The following is a 17515-nucleotide window of genomic DNA, read 5'->3' as shown; positions in this document are numbered from 1 at the left end:
AGAGAGAGAGACAGACAGACAGACAGACAGACAGACAGACAGACAGACAGACAGACAGACAGACCACTCACCGAGCCAGCCACGCACCCTGCCAGCAGTGACTGGGTTTTACTATTAAAGCTGATCAGCCTGGCTGAGCATTTCACTGTAGCCACGTCACACATTGGGCATGGTATTTCCCTCGACACGAGCCAAAGATGTCACAGTCCGACGCAGATAGAAAGACGATAACATGACGGGGAACCCAACCATCTACCTTCCCAGATGCGTCTATCTTCTCTGAGCACCGTTTACAGACTGGGTGCCGTTGGAGTAGACTGCTAGGGGAATAGTTTCGTGCGCTCTTCTCTCCTCTGCACGTCTCCATCCCTTCCCTCGGCAATGTTTTGTTTCGTTCTCCCATTACTCAACCCCGCCGTCTGTCATTTATGAACTTTTAGCGCCGCTGTGCAACAGTTTCTCCGCACCCAGTGCGCGGAAGACTATGAAGACCACGCGGAAATGCCGCGCTCTGCTCTCGGTTGGACTCAACCTGGTCGCGCTGTTTTTTTCCACCACCGCGTTCATTACGACGTACTGGTGCGAGGGCACTCAGCGGGTCCCCAAGCCCAACTGCAGCAAGCAGCGACGGCACAACTGCATCGACAACGGCACGAACGAGACAGACAAGAGCAAGGTCCACTACAGCTGGGAGACCGGAGACGATCGCTTTCTGTTCCGCCGTTTCCACACCGGGATCTGGTACTCCTGCGAGGAGAACATTCACGGTCCAGGTGAGATGATAACGTTTCTGTTAGTTAGACGCGCTCATAATGAGTCATTATAACTATTTAAATCGGGTTGAATGTTGAAATCGGATAAATGGGTTGAAATCACAACTCAAATCTAAGTTAATTTGTCATATGCAACAGGATTCACTGGGATGTAAACGGTAGTATGTCATGCTTACGTGCGAGCTCTTCTCTCAACTGTGCACGTTGCAGGAATAATATCAAAACGTTTCAATAAGTAGGTTCATTCAAGAAGAATAATAGGATGTTGGTATGATAAGAAGTCTTAACAAAGTGTGCTGACAGTGAAACGGAACATCTGCTGTTTAATGTCTTCTATAGGCTAAGTTTAGAATATTACGACCAGAACAATCAGACAGTTATTAGTTAATATCGGACTTTATTGAATTAACAGTGATACTTAGGCTGAACATTCTCACATTGGTTGATCTGCGACGTGTATGGATGCTGCACACACTCCCTCGTCAATATCTCCCGCGGTACGTAACTCATATGAGCTAATCGTTCACTTCAACAACAGATTTACTCTCAGACTCAGAAATCGAATTAAATTGTATTGGTCCATACACAGATGAGCAGATGTTATCACAGGTGCAGAGGAATGCTTGTGTTTCTAGCTCCAACGGGGCAGTAATACCAAGCTATACAGAACAACAGGCACATAATCCACAATGTAAAACGAAAGAAATGTCGAAAATGGCAGACTGAGCAATGACAGGGTCTTGAATATATATTTCATTTCTTTGTTTTATTACTTTTTTGATGATGTAGTTTTGTATTGCTAGGTATTATCACTGCACTGTTGGAGCTAGAAACACACTGCAGATCAAACACCGTTTCTATTCATATACTGTCCATACTGTCGATACACACCATGATATATAAACCATTATATATATATTTTTAAAGTAATATGACGTTTTTCACCCTCTCCACTGCAGCCCCGTCGATGTGGACGGGGGAGTGCTCTCTCTGCTGTCTCCTGAAGTTCACGATCAGCCCCTTCGTTTGGTTGATGTTGAGGTAGAGGTTATTTTGTTGGCACCACTCTGCCAGGGCTCTCACCTCCTCCCCGTAGATTGTGACATCGTTATTGGTAATCAGGTCTACTACTCTAATGAAGCCTACCACTATTGTGTCGTCAACAAACTTGATGATTGAGTTGGAGACGTGCGTGGCCATGAAGTCATGGGTGAACAGGGAGTACAGGAGGGGGCTGAGCACGCACCCCTGTGGGGCACCCATTTTGAGGATCAGTGTAGTGGAGGTGTTGTTTCCTACCTTCACCACCGGGGGGTCGGCCCGTCAGGAAGTCCAGGACCCAGTTGCACAGGGAGGGATTCAGACCCAGAACCCTGAGCTTAGTGATGAGCTTGGAGAGGCACTATGGTGTTGGAAGACTGAGCTGTAGTTGATGAACAGCTTTCTTACCTAGGTATTTCTCTTGTCCAGGTGGGATATTGTCAGTGTGCAATGCAACGTCGTCCATGGATCTGTTGGGGAGGTATTGCGAATTGTAGTGGGTCTAGGATGTCAGGTAAGGTGGAGGTGATATGATCCATAACTAGTCTCTCAAAGTACTTCATGATGACAGAAGGGCGATAGTCATTTAGTTCAGTTACCTTCGCTTTCTTGGGTAAAGAAACAATAGTTCCGCATCGTGGTTGACTTTCCCTTTATAATCTGTGATTGTCTGGGATCCCTGCCACATACGTATTGTGTCTGAGCCGTTGAGTTGCGACTCCACTTTGTCCCTGTACTGTCATTTTGCCTCTTCTATTGTCTTACAGAGGTCACTCCACACAAAGCTGTCCTATGTTATCTGCCAGGCAAGCAGGCAGGGTGAGTTTATATTTAATTTTTTATTTTACTAGGCAAGTCAGTTAAGAACAAATTCTTATTTTCAATGACGGCCTAGGAACAGTGGGTTTAACTGCCTGTTCAGGGGCAGAACGACAGATTTGTACCTTGTCAGCTCGGGGATTTGAACTTGCAACCTTTCGGTTACTAGTCCAACGCTCTAACCACTAGACTACCCTGCCACTAGACTACCCTGTGTATGTATACGTGTACACGTCCACGTTCCTAGTCACCTTGCCGTGGTTAAATGTGGTGGTTCGCGCTTTCAGTTTTGCACAAATGCTGCCTAATCTAATCGCGACAGTGCGAACAACATCCTCTATACACTCCCTGATGAATTCAGTCACCGAGTCAGTGTATACGTCGATACTATTTTCAGAGGCGACCCCGGAACATTTCCCAGCCTCTGATGGTCAAAACAATCTTGAAGCATAGATTCCGATTGGTCAGATCAACGTTGAACAGTCCTTACCATGGTAACTTCCTGTTTGAGTTTCTGCTTATATGAGGGAAGCAGCAGAATGGAGGTATGATCTGATTTGCCATAGAGAGGGCGGGGGGAGGGTCTTGTAGCCACCCCAGAACGGAGGTATGATCTGATTTGCCATAGAGAGGGCGGGGGGAGGGTCTTGTAGCCAACCCCAGAACGGAGGTATGATCTGATTTGCCATAGAGAGGGTGGGGGAGGGTCTTGTAGCCAACCCCAGAATGGAGGTATGATCTGATTTGCCATAGAGAGGGTGGGGGAGGGTCTTGTAGCCAAGCCCAGAACGGAAGTATGATCTGATTTGCCAAAGGGAGGGCAGGGGGAGGGCCTTGTAGTCATCCCAGAACGGAGGAATGATCTGATTTGCCAAAGGGAGGGCAGGGGGAGGGCCTTGTAGCCATCCCAGAACGGAGGTATGATCTGATTTGCCAAAGGGAGGGCAGGGGGAGGGCCTTGTAGCCATCCCAGAATGGAGGTATGATCCGATTTGCCAAAGGGAGGGCGGGGGAGGGTCTTGTAGCCATCCCAGAATGGAGGTATGATCTGATTTGCCAAAGGGAGGGCGGGGGAGGGTCTTGTAGCCATCCCAGAATGGAGGTATGATCTGATTTGCCAAAGGGAGGGCGGGGGAGGGTCTTGTAGCCATCCCAGAATGGAGGTATGATCTGATTTGCCAAAGGGAGGGCGGGGGGAGGGTCTTGTAGCCATCCCAGAATGGAGGTATGATCTGATTTGCCAAAGGGAGGGCGGGGGGAGGGTCTTGTAGCCATCCCAGAATGGAGGTATGATCTGATTTGCCAAAGGGAGGGCGGGGGGAGGGTCTTGTAGCCATCCCAGAATGGAGGTATGATCTGATTTGCCAAAGGGGGAGGTCTTGTAGCCATCCCAGAATGGAGGTATGATCTGATTTGCCAAAGGGAGGGCGGGGGGAGGGTCTTGTAGCCATCCCAGAATGGAGGTATGATCTGATTTGCCAAAGGGAGGGCGGGGGGAGGGTCTTGTAGCCATCCCAGAATGGAGAGTGGCAATGGTCAAGAGTTGGTGTTGCATGTAGCACAGAAGTTGTGTTGATAGAATTTCGGTAGCGTTTTGTTTCTCAGATTTCCTTTATTAAAGTCCCCAGCTACAATAAAGGTGGCCTCAGAATATGCGTTTCTCAGAGAGAGAGAGAGAGAGAGAGGGAGAGAGAGAGAGAGATTGTGTGTGTGAGAGAGAGATAAGAAAGAAAGAAAGGGAGAGACAAACACACACACACACACAGGCAGAGCTTTATGGGAGCTGTGGAAGCCAATGTAGCCTAACCCCGACCCTAACCACTCTGCTAACTTTATGCCTAACCCTGACCCTAACCACTCTGCTAACTTTATGCCTAACCCTGACCCTAACCACTCTGCTAACTTTATGCCTAACCCCGACCCTAACCACTCTGCTAACCTTATGCCTAACCCCGACCCTAACCACTCTGCTAACCTTATGCCTAACCCCGACCCTAACCACTCTGCTAACCTTATGCCTAACCCCGACCCTAACCACTCTGCTAACCTTATGCCTAACCCCGACCCTAACCACTCTGCTAACCTTATGCCTAACCCTGACAATAACCACTCTGCTAACCTTATGCCTAACCCTGACCCTAACCACTCTGCTAACCTTATGCCTAACCCTGACACTAACCACTCTGCTAACCTTATGCCTAACCCTGACCCTAACCACTCTGCTAACCTTATGCCTAAACCCGACCCTAACCACTCTGCTAACCTAACCCAAGCCTCAACCCTAACCCTAACCACTCTGCTAACCTTATGCCTAACCCTGACACTAACCACTCTGCTAACCTTATGCCTGACCCTAACCACTCTGCTAACCTTATGCCTAACCCCGACCCTAACCACTCTGCTAACCTAACCCAAGCCTCAACCCTAACCCTAACCACTCTGCTAACCTTATGCCTAACCCTAACCCTAACCACTCTGCTAACCTTATGCCTAACCCGACCCTAACCACTCTGCTAACCTTATGCCTAACCCGACCCTAACCACTCTGCTAACCTTATGCCCAACCCGACCCTAACCACTCTGCTAACCTTATGCCTAACCCCGACCCTAACCACTCTGCTAACCTTATGCCTAACCCTGACACTAACCACTCTGCTAACCTTATGCCTAACCCGTCCCTAACCACTCTGCTAACCTTATGCCTAACCCCGACCCTAACCACTCTGCTAACCTTATGCCTAACCCTGACACTAACCACTCTGCTAACCTTATGCCTAACCCTGACCCTAACCACTCTGCTAACCTTATGCCTAACCCCGACCCTAACCACTCTGCTAACCTTATGCCTAACCCTGACACTAACCACTCTGCTAACCTTATGCCTAACCCTGAGCCTAACCACTCTGCTAACCTTATGCCTAACCCTAACGTTAAATTAAGACCAAAAAGCTTATTTATGTTTTTTATACTTTTTTTAGGGTACAAACAATTTGGACTTTGTAGCTAGGCCATTTAGTGGGAACCCAGTGTTTTCTCCTCTCTCTGGGCTGGTAGGCTGGCATTACCTCGTACCTCAACTCCACACACAGCTGTCCTATGTTATCTGCCAGGCAAGCAGGCAGGGTGTGTATGTATGCGTCTTTGTGTGTGTGTTTGTGCTTTGTGTGTGTGTTTGTGCTTTGTGTGTGTGTGTATGTGCTTTGTGTGTGTGTGTGTGTGTGTGTTTGTGCTTTGTGTGTGTGTGTGTTTGTGCTTTGTGTGTGTGTGTGTGTGTGTGTGTGTGTGCGTGCGTGCGTGCGTGCGTGCGTGTGTGTGTGTGTGCTGGCGGCGCGCTGTAGGCAGACTCTGATAGACTGGGGCTCCGGCAGTCTCCTGTAGCTGTGAAAGATACTGGTCTTCCTGGTTCTCCCACCTTGCCACTGGAATATCCCCTTCCTACAGTGAAGTAGTGTGAATATCACCTTCCTACAGTGAAGTAGTGTGAATATCACCTTCCTACAGTGAAGTAGTGTGAATATCACCTTCCTACAGTGAAGTAGTGTGAATATCACCTTCCTACAGTGAAGTAGTGTGAATATCACCTTCCTACAGTGAAGTAGTGTGAATATCACCTTCCTACAGTGAAGTAGTGTGAATATCACCTTCCTACAGTGAAGTAGTGTGAATATCACCTTCCTACAGTGAAGTAGTGAATATCACCTTCCTACAGTGAAGTAGTGAATATCACCTTCCTACAGTGAAGTAGTGTGAATATCACCTTCCTACAGTGAAGTGAAGTGTGAATATCACCTTCCTACAGTGAAGTAGTGTGAATATCACCTTCCTACAGTGAAGTAGTGTGAATATCACCTTCCTACAGTGAAGTAGTGTGAATATCACCTTCCTACAGTGAAGTAGTGTGAATATCACCTTCCTACAGTGAAGTAGTGTGAATATCACCTTCCTACAGTGAAGTAGTGTGAATATCACCTTCCTACAGTGAAGTAGTGTGAATATCACCTTCCTACAGTGAAGTAGTGTGAATATCACCTTCCTACAGTGAAGTAGTGTCCTTGGGGATTATACACCTTCAGCGGCTCTTTCAAAAAACTTCCTTTGCTCAGGTATCCACTTCTGACCTCACTGAAGACATCAACCGGAAACCGGACTAAAGTCTGGTGGCATTGGGGTGTCTGGTGATGGGGGCAGGATTGAATGCACTGGGAGCCCTTTGTATTTAACCTTTATGACTAGGCAAGTCAGTTAAGAACTAATTCTTATTTACAAAACGGCCTAACCCGGCCAAACCCTCCCCTAAGCCTGGCAAACCCTCCCCTAACCCGGGTAAACCCTCCCCTAACCCGGCCAATTGTGCTCCGCCCTATGGTACTCCCAATCACAGCCAGATGTGATGCAGCCTGGATTCGATACCAGGTACTGCAGTGAAGCCTCTTGCACTGAGATGCAGTGTCTTAGACCGCTGCGCCACTCAGCAGCCCTAACATTAAGTCTAGTCTTGGACTAAAACACATTCTCAATAGAAAATCTCCATTGAAAGTGCTTTTTAGACCAGGAGTATAGGCGTAGTCTGTGTCTGGGAAACTAATACAAATTATAACATGAGAACATGAGAATACACATTAGAACATGAGAATACACATGAGAATACACATTAGAACATGAGAATACACATTAGAGCACAATAATACACATGAGAATACACATTAGAACACGAGAATACACATTAGAGCATAAGAATACACATGGGAATACACATTTGAACATGAGAATACACATTAGAACATGAGAATACACATTAGAACATGACAACATGAGAATACACATTAGAACATGACAACATGAGAATATACATTAGAACATGACAACATGAGAATACACATTAGAACATGAGAATACACATTAGAACATGACAACATGAGAATACACATTAGAACATGACAACATGGGAAAAATACACATTAGAACATGACAACATGAGAATACACATTAGAACATGACAACATGAGAATACACATTAGAACATGACAACATGAGAATATACATTAGAACATGACAACATGAGAATACACATTAGAACATGACAACATGAGAATACACATTAGAACATGACAACATGAGAAAAATACACATTAGAACATGACAACATGAGAATACACATTAGAACATGACAACATGAGAATACACATTAGAACATGACAACATGAGAATATACATTAGAACATGACAACACGAGAATATACATTAGAACATGACAACATGAGAATATACATTAGAACATGACAACATGAGAATATACATTAGAACATGACAACATGAGAATACACATTAGAACATGACAACATGAGAATATACATTAGAACATGAGAATATACATGAGAATATACATTAGAACAAGAATACACATGAGAATACACATTAGAACATGAGAATACACATTAGAGCACAAGAATACACATGAGAATACACATTGTAACATGAGAATACACATTAGAGCACAAGAATACACATGAGAATACACATTGTAACATGAGAATACACATTAGAGCACAAGAATACACATGAGAATACACATTAGAACATGACAACATGAGAATACACATTAGAACATGAGAATACACATTAGAGCACAAGAATACACATGAGAATACACATTAGAACATGACAACATGAGAATACACATTAGAACATGAGAATACACATTAGAGCACAAGAATACACATGAGAATACACATTGTAACATGAGAATACACATTAGAACACGAGAATACACATTAGAGCACAAGAATACACATGAGAATACACATTAGAACATGAGAATACACATTAGAGCACAAGAATACACATGAGAATACACATTAGAACACGAGAATACACATTAGAGCATAAGAATACACATGGGAATACACATTTGAACATGATAATACACATTAGAACATGAGAATACACATTAGAACATGACAACATGAGAATACACATTAGAACATGACAACATGAGAATACACATTAGAACATGAGAATACACATTAGAACATGACAACATGAGAATACACATTAGAACATGACAACATGAGAATACACATTAGAACATGAGAATACACATTAGAACATGACAACATGAGAATACACATTAGAACATGAGAATACACATTAGAACATGACAACATGAGAATATACATTAGAACATGAGAATACACATTAGAACATGACAACATGAGAATATACATTAGAACATGAGAATATACATTAGAACATGAGAATACACATTAGAACATGAGAATACACATCAGAGCACAAGAATACACATGAGAATACACATTGTAACATGAGAATACACATTAGAGCACAAGAATACACATGAGAATACACATTGTAACATGAGAATACACATTAGAGCACAAGAATACACATGAGAATACACATTGTAACATGAGAATACACATTAGAGCACAATAATACACATGAGAATACACATTAGAACATGACAACATGAGAATACACATTAGAACATGACAACATGAGAATACACATTAGAACATGACAACATGAGAATACACATTAGAACATGACAACATGAGAATACACATTAGAACATGACAACATGAGAATACACATTAGAACATGACAACATGAGAAAAATACACATCAGAACATGAGAAAAATACACATTAGAACATGAGAAAAATACACATTAGAACATGAGAAAAATACACATTAGAACATGAGAAAAATACACATTAGAACATGAGAAAAATACACATTAGAACATGAGAAAAATACACATTAGAACATGAGAAAAATACACATTAGAACATGAGAAAAATACACATTAGAACATGAGAAAAATACACATTAGAACATGATACTATCAACCCAATCTCCAAATAAAACACCAAACTGTGGTGTAACTCTAGCAACAGAGTTACACCACGGTTTGACGCTTTAATTACACCATGTGGTGGTTACTACGAGATTCCATATGTGTTATTTCATCGTTTTGAGGTCTTCACTATTATTCTACAAGGTAGAAAATAGTAAAAAATAAAGAAAAACCCTTGAATGAGTAGATGGATCCAAACGTTTGACTGGTGCTGTCTGTCACGCAGCTGAGATACCAGCCGGTGTAAATGACCAGTGGAACGGTGTTTTATCCAGGTACTTGCCGGGTTCCATCCCACTTGATTTGTTCCATCCCACTTGATTTGTTCCATCCCACTTGATTTGTTTCATCCCCCTTGATTTGTTCCATCCCCCTTGATTTGTTCCATCCCACTTGATTGGCTCCATCCCACTTGATTGGCTCCATCCCCCTTGATTGGTTCCATCCCACTTGATTTGTTCCATCCCACTTGATTTGTTCCATCCCCCTTGATTTGTTCCATCCCACTTGATTGGTTCCATCCCCCTTGATTTGTTCCATACCACTTGATTGGTTCCATCCCACTTGATTTGTTCCCTCCCACTTGATTTGTTCCATCCCCCTTGATTTGTTCCATCCCACTTGATTGGTTCCATCCCACTTGATTTGTTCCATCCCACTTGATTGGTTCCATCCCACTTGATTTGTTCCATCCCACTTGATTGGTTCCATCCCACTTGATTTGTTCCATCCCACTTGATTGGTTCCATTCCACTTGATTTGTTCCATCCCACTTGATTGGTTCCATCCCCCTTGATTTGTTCCATCCCACTTGATTGGTTCCATCCCACTTGATTTGTTCCATCCCACTTGATTTGTTCCCTCCCACTTGATTGGTTCCATCCCACTTGATTGGTTCCATCCCACTTGATTTGTTCCATCCCACTTGATTTGTTCCATCCCACTTGATTTGTTCCATCCCCCTTGATTTGTTCCATCCCACTTGATTGGTTCCATCCCACTTGATTTGTTCCATCCCCCTTGATTTGTTCCATCCCACTTGATTGGTTCCATCCCACTTGATTGGTTCCACCCCCCTTGATTGGTTCCATACCCCTTGATTGGTTCCATCCCACTTGATTTGTTCCATCCCACTTGGTTTGTTCCATCCCACTTGATTTCCTTTCCAATGGGATAGCAGCGTGTAGTATTGGTCGTCACCATCTGGATGTCACCATGATACAGTCGACTACACAGCGGGGACAGTTTGAGCTGCAAGATGGCAACACAGCAACAAGGGGACAGTGTCCTTCGCTCCCGCTTGCTGAGCATTGCTCTCCAGCTGTAAAGAGAGGGAAGTAGCTAGATAGTGTAGTCAATATCAGATCAGTGAGGATAGGGAAGTAGCTAGATAATGTAGTCAATATCAGATCAGTAAGGAGAGGGAAGTAGCTAGATAGTGTAGTCAATATCAGATCAGTAAGGAGAGGGAAGTAGCTAGATAGTGTAGTCAATATCAGATCAGTAAGGAGAGGGAAGTAGCTAGATAGTGTAGTCAATATCAGATCAGTAAGGAGAGGGAAGTAGCTAGATAGTGTAGTCAATATCAGATCAGTGAGGAGAGGGAAGTAACTAGATAATGTAGTCAATATCAGATCAGATCAGTGAGGAGAGGGAAGTAGCTAGATAATGTAGTCAATATCAGATCAGTGAGGATAGGGAAGTAGCTAGATAATGTAGTCAATAGCAGATCAGTGAGGATAGGGAAGTAGCTAGATAATGTAGTCAATATCAGATCAGTGAGGATTGGGAAGTAGCTAGATAATGTAGTCAATATCAGATCAGTGAGGATAGGGAAGTAGCTAGATAATGTAGTCAATAGCAGATCAGTGAGGAGGTGGAAGTAGCTAGATAATGTAGTCAATATCAGATCAGTGAGGATAGGGAAGTAGCTAGATAATGTAGTCAATATCAGATCAGTGAGGATAGGGAAGTAGCTAGATAATGTAGTCAATATCAGATCAGTAAGGAGAGGGAAGTAGCTAGATAGTGTAGTCAATATCAGATCAGTAAGGAGAGGGAAGTAGCTAGATAGTGTAGTCAATATCAGATCAGTGAGGAGAGGAAGTAGCTAGATAGTGTAGTCAATATCGGGTCAGATCAGAGGAGAGGGAAGTAGCTAGATAGTGTAGTCAATATCAGATCAGTGAGGAGAGGAAGTAGCTAGATAGTGTAGTCAATATCAGATCAGATCAGTAAGGAGAGGGAAGTAGCTAGATAGTGTAGTCAATATCAGATCAGATCAGTAAGGAGAGGGAAGTAGCTAGATAGTGTAGTCAATATCAGATCAGATCAGTGAGGACAGGAAGTAGCACAAATTCCCTTCCATCCCATCTCCAGTCAGCTGTTCGTTCCACAAAAACTGTGATGGCTGTTTATTTTCACGACGGTCGTCATCCCTAACCGTTGGTTATGTGGTTATATGGTAACTGTGCCAGGCCCCGTGTGTGTGTGCCCACTGAGAGAGTGAGGAACGATCACATCCTACAGGGATGACAGACAGAGCTGTTACCGTTTAACGATCCTCCATAACGACCATCAATTAACTAATGAACCCATAATGACCATCAATTAACTAATGAACCCATAACAACCATCAATTAACTAATGAACCCATAACGACCATCAATTAACTAATGAACCCATAACGACCATCAATTAACTAATGAACCCATAACGGCCATAAATTAACTAATGAACCCATAATGGCCATCAATTAACTAATGAACCCATAACAACCATCAATTAACTAATGAACCCATAGCGACCATCAATTAACTAATGAACCCATAACGACCACCAATTAACTAATGAACCCATAACGAGCTCGGTCCATTACATCAACCTGTTCCATTAGTGATTAACTTCCAGACATGTTTACAAGATACTATAGTTGTAGAAGTTACCTTTAGACAGGTCCAGGAGCAGCTCAGAGAGAGAGAGAGAGAGAGAGAGAGAGAGAGAGAGAGAGAGAGAGAGAGAGAGAGGCGAAAACAAAGGGGAAAGAGCAGAATCGGCAAATGAAAGTGAACCTTGTTGCATCGAGTGTGTGGGTGTGTGACTCTCTCTTTCTCTCTCTCACTCTCTCACACACACACACACACACACACACACACACACACACACACACACACACACACACACACACACACACACACACACACACACACACACACACACACACACACACACTTTTCCAGTCTGAAGTTCAGTGTTTTTCATCCAGTCCCATTCATCCAGATTTAATTCCAGCTGCTCTATTTGTCGTTAACAATATCCCTTTCTTCAAAAAGTTAAATTGAAACTCTTCTGGCAGACTCCCCCAACAATCTGTCCTAGGCTTTGTCCTCCACAAGTGTTTGCTAAATCTTTTCATTATGGACTATGTTGATTTGTCAATGGAGAATAAGGCCTGGGATTTAATCCCATTGTGCTTTGTCAGCTTCGTGCCATTTAAAAGGAACTACTATGTTCTGTTGTCAATGGAGAATAATGTCTGGGATTCAATTCCATCGCTACGCTCCATTTAACATAACCTCCAGATGGAGTCGACACATGCAGTGTTTACTGTGAATGCAGAGTTTACTGTGAATGCAGAGTTTACTGTGAATGCAGAGTTTACTGTGAATGCAGAGTTTACTGTGAATGCAGTGTTTACTGTGAATGCAGTGTTTACTGTGAATGCAGAGTTTACTGTGAATGCAGTGTTTACTGTGAATGCAGAGTTTACTGTGAATGCAGTGTTTACTGTGAATGCAGAGTTTACTGTGAATGCAGTGTTTACTGTGAATGCAGAGTTTACTGTGAATGCAGTGTTTACTGTGAATGCAGAGTTTACTGTGAATGCAGAGTTTACTGTGAATGCAGAGTTTACTGTGAATGCAGTGTTTACTGTGAATGCAGTGTTTACTGTGAATGCAGAGTTTACTGTGAATGCAGAGTTTACTGTGAATGCAGTGTTTACTGTGAATGCAGAGTTTACTGTGAATGCAGTGTTTACTGTGAATGCAGTGTTTACTGTGAATGCAGTGTTTACTGTGAATGCAGAGTTTACTGTGAATGCAGAGTTTACTGTGAATGCAGTGTTTACTGTGAATGCAGTGTTTACTGTGAATGCGGGGCTCCGGGGAAGAGCAGGAACATTGCCTTTAAAGGTACATAGCTGACAAAACACATCCAGATAGAATCCTAGACTTTTAATATTTAAACTCTTTACTGTGTTGTGTACTGTCTATGGGAGAGTCACATCCTGGGTTCTGTTGTCTATGGAGAGTCACATCCTGAGACTATTTACTGGGTTCTGTTGTCTATGGGAGAGTCACATCCTGGGTTCTGTTGTCTATGGAGAGTCACATCCTGGGTTCTGTTGTCTATGGAGAGTCACATCCTGGGTTCTGTTGTCTATGGAGAATAAAATCCTAAGAGAGAGGTGTAGTGTTGGTCGGGTCAGTTTTAGGTTTAATTAGTTTAAATTCTTTATGTTAACAGATATTAAAGCCCTTGTACCCCTCTCTCTCTCTCTCTCTCTCTCTCTCTCTCTCTCTCTCTCTCTCTCTCTCTCTCTCCCGCCCTCCCTCTCTCTCTCTGTGTCTCTATCTTTCTCTCAGGTGAGAAGTGTCGTAGCTTCATTGATCTGGCTCCGGCTTCAGAGAGAGGTGAGTAATGTGGGTGTATGTGTGTGTGTGAGTGTATGTGCGTGTGCTGGGATTTGTCTGTACCAGGCTGAAGCAGCCTCACCACTGAACGGCCTTCTATAGGGGTTAAAGGTGGGCTGGACCACTGAATGGTCTTCTATAGGGGTTAAAGGTGGGCTGGACCAGGCTGAAGCAGCCTCACCACTGAATGGCCTTCTATAGGGGTTAAAGGTGGGCTGGACCAGGCTAAAGCAGCCTCCCCACTGAATGGTCTTCTATAGGGGTTAAAGGTGGGCTGGACCAGGCTGAAGCAGCCTCACCACTGAATGGTCTTCTATAGGGGTTAAAGGTGGGCTGGACCAGGCTGAAGCAGCCTCACCACTGAATGGTCTTCTATAAGGGTTAAATGGGGTCCTTGCCGTGTCTGAATCCTGGCTCAGGAAGGCCACCAAAAATTCAGAGCTTTCCATACCCAACTATAACATCTTCCGTCAAGATAGAACTGCCAAAGGGGGAGGAGTTGCAGTCTACTGCAGAAATAGCCTGCAAAGTAATGTCATACTTTCCAGGTCCATACCCAAACAGTTCGAACTACTAATTTTGAAAATTACTCTCTCCAGAAATTAGTCTCTCACTGTTGCCGCCTGCTACCGACCCCCCTCAGCTCCCAGCTGTGCCCTGGACACCATTTGTGAATTGATCGCCCCCCATCTAGCTTCAGAGTTTGTTCTGCTAGGTGACCTAAACTGGGATATGCTTAACACTCCGGCAGTCCTACAATCTAAGCTAGATGCCCTCAATCTCACACAAATCATCAAGGAACCCACCAGGTACAACCCTAACTCCGTAAACAAGGGTACCCTCATAGACGTCATCCTGACCAACTGGCCCTCCAAATACACCTCCGCTGTCTTCAACCAGGATCTCAGCGATCACTGCCTCATTGCCTGTATCCGCCACGGAGCCGCAGTCAAACGACCACCCCTCATCACTGTCAAACGCTCCCTAAAACACTTCTGTGAGCAGGCCTTTCTAATCGACCTGGCCCGGGTATCATGGAAGGACATTGACCTCATCCCGTCAGTTGAGGATGCCTGGTCATTCTTTAAAAGTAACTTCCTCACCATTTTAGATAAGCATTATCCGTTCAAAAAATGCAGAACCAAGAACAGATACAGCCCTTGGTTCACTCCAGACCTGACTGCCCTCGACCAGCACAAAAACATCCTGTGGCGGACTGCAATAGCATCGAATAGTCCCCGCGATATGCAACTGTTCAGGGAAGTCAGGAACCAATACACGCAGTCAGTCAGGAAAGCTAAGGCCAGCTACTTCAGGCAGAAGTTTGCATCCTGTAGCTCCAACTCCAAAAAGTTCTGGGACACTGTGAAGTCCATGGAGAACAAGAGCACCTCCTCCCAGCTGCCCACTGCACTGAGGCTAGGTAACACGGTCACCACCGATAAATCCATGATTATCGAAAACTTCAATAAGCATTTCTCAACGGCTGGCCATGCCTTCCGCCTGGCTACTCCAACCTCGGCCAACAGCTCCGCCCCCCGCAGCTCCTCGCCCAAGCCTCTCCAGGTTCTCCTTTACCCAAATCCAGATAGCAGATGTTCTGAAAGAGCTGCAAAACCTGGACCCGTACAAATCAGCTGGGCTTGACAATCTGGACCCTCTATTTCTGAAACTATCCGCCGCCATTGTCGCAACCCCTATTACCAGCCTGTTCAACCTCTCTTTCATATCGTCTGAGATCCCCAAGGATTGGAAAGCTGCCGCAGTCATCCCCCTCTTCAAAGGGGAGACACCCTGGACCCAAACTGTTACAGACCTATATCCATCCTGCCCTGCCTATCTAAGGTCTTCGAAAGCCAAGTCAACAAACAGGTCACTGACCATCTCGAATCCCACCGTACCTTCTCCGCTGTGCAATCTGGTTTCCGAGCCGGTCACGGGTGCACCTCAGCCACACTCAAGGTACTAAACGATATCATAACCGCCATCGATAAAAGACAGTACTGTGCAGCCGTCTTCATCGACCTTGCCAAGGCCTTCGACTCTGTCAATCACCATATTCTTATCGGCAGACTCAGTAGCCTCGGCTTTTCGGATGACTGCCTTGCCTGGTTCACCAATTACTTTGCAGACAGAGTTCAGTGTGTCAAATCGGAGGGCATGCTGTCCGGTCCTCTGGCAGTCTCTATGGGGGTGCCACAGGGTTCAATTCTCGGGCCGACTCTTTTCTCTGTATATATCAATGATGTTGCTCTTGCTGCGGGCGATTCCCTGATCCACCTCTACGCAGACGACACCATTCTATATACTTTCGGCCCGTCATTGGACACTGTGCTATCTAACCTCCAAACGAGCTTCAATGCCATACAACACTCCTTCCGTGGCCTCCAACTGCTCTTAAACGCTAGTAAAACCAAATGCATGCTTTTCAACCGATCGCTGCCTGCACCCGCATGCCCGACTAGCATCACCACCCTGGATGGTTCCGACCTTGAATATGTGGACATCTATAAGTACCTAGGTGTCTGGCTCGACTGCAAACTCTCCTTCCAGACTCATATCAAACATCTCCAATCGAAAATCAAATCAAGAGTCGGCTTTCTATTCCGCAACAAAGCCTCCTTCACTCACGCCGCCAAGCTTACCCTAGTAAAACTGACTATCCTACCGATCCTCGACTTCGGCGATGTCATCTACAAAATGGCTTCCAACACTCTACTCAGCAAACTGGATGCAGTCTATCACAGTGCCATCCGTTTTGTCACTAAAGCACCTTATACCACCCACCACTGCGACTTGTATGCTCTAGTCGGCTGGCCCTCGCTACATATTCGTCGCCAGACCCACTGGCTCCAGGTCATCTACAAGTCCATGCTAGGTAAAGCTCCGCCTTATCTCAGTTCACTGGTCACGATGGCAACACCCATCCGTAGCACGCGCTCCAGCAGATGTATCTCTTTGATCATCCCTAAAGCCAACACCTCATTTGGCCGCCTTTCGTTCCAGTACTCTGCTGCCTGTGACTGGAATGAATTGCAAAAATCGCTGAAGTTGGAGACTTTTATCTCCCTCACCAACTTCAAACATCAGCTATCTGAGCAGCTAACCGATCGCTGCTGCTGTACATAGTCTATTGGTAAATAGCCCACCCATTTTCACCTACCTCATTCCCATACTGTTTTTATACTGTTTTTATTTATTTACTTTTCTGCTCTTTTGCACACCAATATCTCTACCTGTACATGACCATCTGATCATTTATCACTCCAGTGCTAATCTGCAAAATTGTAATTATTCGCCTACCTCCTCAT

General features: G+C 44.6%; 1 pseudogene; it reads left to right on the top strand.

Annotated features, from left to right (window-relative positions):
- The first annotated feature begins 226 nt into the window (after nucleotides 1-226).
- Nucleotides 227-17515, top strand: part of LOC115127390 (germ cell-specific gene 1-like protein) — a 72038-nt pseudogene continuing 54749 nt past the window's right edge.

Source organism: Oncorhynchus nerka, linkage group LG26, assembly GCF_034236695.1.
Source record: "Oncorhynchus nerka isolate Pitt River linkage group LG26, Oner_Uvic_2.0, whole genome shotgun sequence".
Lineage (NCBI taxonomy): Eukaryota > Metazoa > Chordata > Actinopteri > Salmoniformes > Salmonidae > Oncorhynchus > Oncorhynchus nerka.
This window is presented reverse-complemented; position numbering and strand designations above follow the sequence as displayed.